The sequence below is a fragment of the Tachyglossus aculeatus genome, chromosome X1 (assembly GCF_015852505.1).
Source record: "Tachyglossus aculeatus isolate mTacAcu1 chromosome X1, mTacAcu1.pri, whole genome shotgun sequence".
Taxonomy (NCBI): Eukaryota; Metazoa; Chordata; class Mammalia; order Monotremata; family Tachyglossidae; genus Tachyglossus; species Tachyglossus aculeatus.
The window spans coordinates 14,505,487-14,511,683 of record NC_052101.1 but is presented as its reverse complement, the minus strand read 5'-3'; the positions used below and the strand labels follow the sequence as shown (position 1 = coordinate 14,511,683).

Genomic DNA, 6,197 nt, shown 5'->3' with positions numbered 1-6,197 from the left:
GTGAGGTATGTTCTTCATATGGTGTTTGTTCATCGCTATGTTACAATTGAGATTTATATAAATTGGGAATTAAGTGAATTGTGTGTGTGTATATATGTTCATATATATATATATCATATTTATATTTGTGTATGCATGTTTAATTGGGAATTCATATATGTGTGAATGAAAATATTTCCAATTAATTATGTATTATATATATTATATAATATATTAGCAATTAATATTTTTAAAGTTAATTTTATCATTATATTAATTTTATCATTGTATATATATACAACTCAATTTTAAAGTTTTCCCGTTTTCAATGATAAAATTAACTTTTAAAAAGTGCAGCACTTCAGCAAATATAATGATGGTATTTGTTAAGCACTTACTATGTGCCAAGCACTGTTCTAAGCAGATCTGTAACATCACCTTCAAACCTTAAAAAAAACCAAACCCTGACATATATAAGATGAGGCTGAGGTGGTCAGATCCTATTTGTGAGTGTGAGTGAGTCTGCCAGTCTGCCGTGTGTTCTTGGGCAAGTCACTTCACTTCTCTGTGCCTCAGTTACCTCACCTGTAAAATGGGGATTGAGACTGTGAGCCTCGTGCTTTGCACTTAGTAAATGCTTAATAAATACCACTATTATTATTATTATTATGTGGGACAGGGATTGTGTCCAAACCGATAAGCTTTTATCTACCCCTGTGTTTAGTACATTGCCTGGCTCAAATAAATGCTAAAAAACCCCCATAATTAATTATTATTATTAGCTGTGGGATGATCTTGGGGTGCAGTGAGCTCTTTGCAATTTGCAGTGTGTGTTGCTATCTTCTGATCTGCCTCCTGGTCTTCCCTAACCTTCTGTTGATAATAATGATAACAATGATAATATTAAAACTGACATAATTATATAAATAATGTCTATAGTAAATTATAAACAGTGTATATATATAATACAATTATACCTTATTTTTTGAAAAGCACTTTTATTTTTATTTTATTTTATTTTATTAGAGAAGCAGCCTGGCTCAGTGGAAAGAACACGGGCTTTGGAGTCAGAGGTCATGGGTTCAAATCCTGGCTCCATCAATTGTCAGCTGTGTGACTTTGGGCAAGTCACTTAACTTCTCTGTGCCTCGGTTACCTCATCTGGAAAATGGGGATTAAGACTGTGAGCCCCCTGTGGGACAACCTGATTACTTTGTAACCTCCCCAGTGCTTAGAACAGTGCTTTGCACATAGTAAGTGCTTAATAAATGCCATTATTACCATTTTTCCAAAGCACTTTCACAGCAATGATCTTACTGGTAGTTTTTAAAGTTTCTTCATTTCAATCCTTGTCAGACCCAATGTTCTTGGTTTCATTTTAAGAATCACCCAGGAGATGCACCCCCCCCAACCCCACACTCTTCATGGTAGTATTTGCATCAGGGTAGTTGTCTTTTCATAGGCTACTTACCCAGGTAATGCCAAGCTACGTGAAGTTTACATCAAGCTACTATGGTGGTGTATATGCTGCTTCTAAATACCATTGTCATTCTCATGGTATCCTTTCCATTCAGAGCACTCTAACCCTAAACCATGCCCATTATTCATTCATTCATTCATTCAATTGTATTTATTGAGTGCTTACTGTGTGCAGAGCACTGTACTAAGCACTTGGGAAGTGCAAGTTGGCAACATATAGAGACGGTCCCTACCCAACAGTGGGCTCACAGTCTAGAAACCATTACCCTTGCTAGTTGTTTTAGATGCTTAATTTCCTCCTCAAACTCCTGTCCCACTGCCTCTCCTATCTGTTGCCCCTCATGATGTGGCCACGTACTTTATTGAGAAAATTGAACCCACCTGGTATAATCTCCCCTGCTCCTCTCCATTCCCTCCCTCCTTCCGCCCATTCGTCAACTTTCCCATCAAGTTGGTTCAACCTTCACATCATCACTAACATCTATCCTTTCCTCTCCATCTGAACTGCTACCACATTAATAATAATAGCAATAATAATTATGGAATTTCTTAAGTGCTTACTATGTGCCAAATACTGTTCTAATCTCTGGGGTAGATACAAGGTAAGCAGGCTGTTCCACATGGGGAACACAGTCTTAATCCCCATTTAGCAGATGAGGTAACTGAGGCAGAGAAAAGTGAAATGGCTTGACCAAGGTCACACAGCAGACAAGTGGTGGAGGTGGGATTAGAACCCACATGCTCTGAATCCCAAGCCCATGCTTTTTCCACTAAGCCATGTTGCTTCTCTGTCCAAGCACTTATCCTATTCCACCTTGATTACTGCATCAACTTGCTTGGTGACGTCTCTGCTTCCTGTCGCTCCCCATTCCAGTCCATACTTCACTCAGCTGCCTGGATCAGTTTTCTACAGAACCATTCAGTCCATGTTTCCCGACTCAAAACCCACCAGTGGTTGCCCAACCACTTCCACATCAAACAGAAACTCCTTACCATAGGTTTAAAGGCACTCAATCACCTTGCCCCCTCCTACATTACTTCCCTGGTTTTCTACTACAACCCAGCCTGGACACTTAATTCCTCTAATGGCAATCTACTCACTGTACCTCAATTTTGTCTATCTTGCTGCCGACATCTCACCCACATCCTGCCTCTGGCCTATCCAGCCTTCATTATTGTATCAGACTCTTTGCTGACCTCTCTGCCTCCTGTCTGTCTCCATTCTCGTACACACTCCATTCTTCTGCCTGAATCATTTTCCCTCAAAAACATTCAGACCGTGTTTCCCCACTCCTCAAGAAACTCTAGTGGTTGTCTAACCACCTCCGCATCAAGCAAAAACTCCTCACCATTGGTTTTGAAGCATTTAATCACCTTGTCCCATCCTACCTCACCTCCCTACTCTCCTCCTATAACCCAGCCGGCACACTGGGTTCTAACCTTCTCACTGTACCTCCATCTCTTCTAACTCGTTACCGACCTCTCGCCCACATCCTACCTCTGGTCTGGAATGCCTTTCCTCCTCATATTAGACAGAAAATTGCTCTCCTTGACTTCAAAACCTTACTGAAGGCACATCTCCTCAAAGAAGACTTTCCTCAACCTTCCTCTTTTCTTCTCCCCCTCCTATCTGCACCACTCTTATTTGCTCCTTCATTCATCCTCCCTCCCATCGCCACAGCACATATGTATATATTTGTATATATCTGTAATTTATTTATCTATCCATTTATTCGTTTTAATGTCTGTGTCTCCCTCTAGACTGTGAGCTTGTTGTGGGCAGGAACATGTCTATTGGTATATTGTACTCTTCCAAGCACTTAGTACAGTGCTTGATACACAGTAAGCACTCAATAAATACAATTGAATGAATGCCCTCTCACTTCATATCTGACAGATGATCACTCTCCCCACCTTCAAAACCTTATTCAAAGCACATCTCCCAGAGGCCTTCCCCAACTAAGCTGTCACTTATTCTTCTCCCACCCCCTTTGTGTCACCCTTGCACTTAGATTTGAGTCCTTTATTCAGCCCACAGTACTTTTATACCATATCCATAATTTGTATCAATGTCTATATCCCCATCTAAACTGTTAGCTTGTTGTGGGCAGAGAATGTGTTAATCAATTATTTTACATTTTACTCTCCCAAGTATGTGGTATTTTATTCTCCCAATCACTTGGTACAGTGCTCTGCACACAGTAAGGACTCCGTTAATATGATTGAGTGACTCTGAACAGAACTCTGTACTGGGCTCTTGGGAAAGTATAATAAAAAGGGAAAGGCATGGTCCTGGCTCTCAAGAAGCTTTCAATCTAAATGGAGGATTTAAAAGGGAGTTTTTTAGGAAGAGAAATATCATGTAGGTTATCATGAAGGCAAATGGGAAATGGTTGTTCACCAGCGGGGATATACTATTGAAGTTTGATGAGCCATCAATCCAAATTGCTGCCAGACTGGTCCAAGCACTTAACAGAGCCCACATCTACTGCTGCATCAGCCTCTTCACTGCTCCCATTAGATTGTAATCTCACTGTGCACTACTGGGCTATATTGTACTCTCCCAACCACTTAGTTTGGGGCTCTGTACACATTAAATGTTCAATAAATATGATTGATTAAGTGGCCTCCCTGCCTCCATCTTCTTCTCACTTTGGTCCCTCCTTCATTCTGCTGCCTGGATCAGTTTTCTTAAAAATATTCAATCAGTTTCTTCCCCACTTCTCAAAACCTTCCAAAGATTGTCTAACCATCTAAGCATCAGACAGAATCTCCTTATTAACAGCTTTAAGACAATCAATTAGATATCCTCTCCTAGATAAACTTACTAATCTCCTACTGTAACAATCTGGCCCACATTCTTCACTTCCACTGCACCAATGTACTCACTGTATCTCCTTCTTTGTCTCGCCACTGATTCCCCTGCCTATATTCTACCTCTGGCCTACAATTCCCTCCCCATTCGTATCTGACAGACCACAACTGTCCCTGTCCTTATCCTTGCTGTTTATTCACAGTAACCTTAAGCAGAACAAGCACATTGTAACTGCTGAGTTAGGGACTTATTTACCAGAAGTCTCCATACATAATCTACTGGAAAAAAAATCACTCAATTTCTTGGATGGATATTTTTTTCTTTTGTGTGTCTAAACAATCATTCCCCCCACTCCCACTGCATTCAAATCCAAATTTCACTCGTTTCCATGGTAATATGTTTGAAGCCAGTATCGCTCTACTGTTCAGTCATGACCTGTTACGATATAGTTTAGATTTGTTATAGATTCAGTTTGTCCATCAGTCAAAGGAGGAAATGCCTTAGGAAAATCAAGCTGCATTTTATTATCACATAAAGAACTGATCCAAGAAAGCTTCATCCCAGCAGGCTCTGTTGCAGTTAAAAAAAAATGTTTTTTTTCCCCCCACATCCTCATTCCACTATAATGCATTTTAAATTTTGGCAGAGTTATTAATTAAATCTACAGGCAAGAACATACTTGTATCATGGTTTAGCACTCTGTAAACTGAGAGACTACCTGAGGTGGATATAAATGCTCTGGAACAGCCAAGGATTTTTTTTCTTATGTATGAAGTGCTGGAGCTACTTCTGTTGAGTTTAAATTCCAGCCAAATTAGGTTGTTCATAACAACATATGATTTATGTTTTCAATGTTTGAAGAAGGATCACTTTAAAAAATTCTTCTATGGTTGGCACCCATTAATTTTTGCTCTAATTTGTACTCTTTGTGCAAAATTACAAAGGATTTAATTTTCCAGCTCTGGAAGTGGCTGAGATTAGAATTAGTAGTTGTAGTAATAATAATAATGGCATTTGTTAGGTGCTTACTATGTGCAAAGCACTGTTTTAAGCGCTGGGGGATAGAAGGTGATCAGGTTGTTCCACGTGGGGCTTACAGTCTTAATCTCCATTTTACAGCTGAGGTAACTGAGGGTCAGAGAAGTGAAGTGACTTGCTCAAGGTCACACAGCAGACATGTAGCGGAGCTGGGATTTGAACCCACGACCTCTGACTCCAAAGCCCGTGCTCTTTCCACTGAGCCACGCTGCTGCTGCTACTACTACTAGTAGCAGTCATAGTATTTATTAAGTGCTTGCTGTGTGCAGAGAACTGAACTAAATACTGGGAGAGAATATGCTTGTGGTAATTAATCATATTTACTGAGTGCTTCCTGTGAGCAGTGCACTAAGCTATGAGCTGGGGGACCGTACAATAAAACAATTAACAGACATAATCCCTGCCCTCAACATGCTCACAGTCTAGAGGGAATTAGACATTTATCATGTCCCTCTCCCCCTCTCAGGGTCGCACCTGGAGAATTTCCAGTATTCTTCCAGTCATGACGACAGGATGGAGAGTCAAGCAGAGGCCTACCCTTTCCATTCCTTGCTTGGGAAGTGGCTAGCGAGTGGAAGGTAATCTGCTGCACGTCAAAACTCAACTCTGTTGGGCAGCAGCGGCAGCATGGGAGAGAGTCGAGGGCGGAGACTCAAGTTTACTGTGAGCAAGGAGGCGGTGGTAAACCACTTCCATATTTTTCCCCAAAAAACTCAATGGATACACTACCAGAATGATTGCAGATGGAAATGGGGCTGGGAGAAATGTGTCTAGGATGTCGCTATGGGTCGGACATGACTCGGCAGCATAAAGCAAGCAACAACAACAACCTACCCCTTGCGGGGCTCCCAATCTAGAAAAACAAGTGGACAGTAAGAACTGGAGA

The 6,197-nt window shown here is 40.8% G+C and overlaps 1 non-coding gene across 1 annotated transcript; it reads left to right on the top strand.

The window, feature by feature from the left end:
* The first annotated feature begins 5,767 nt into the window (after positions 1–5,767).
* LOC119920016 lies at positions 5,768–5,905 on the top strand. The gene has a single exon (XR_005447787.1). It is a non-coding gene; the product is annotated as a small nucleolar RNA SNORA7 (small nucleolar RNA).
* Positions 5,906–6,197: the final 292 nt, after the last annotated feature.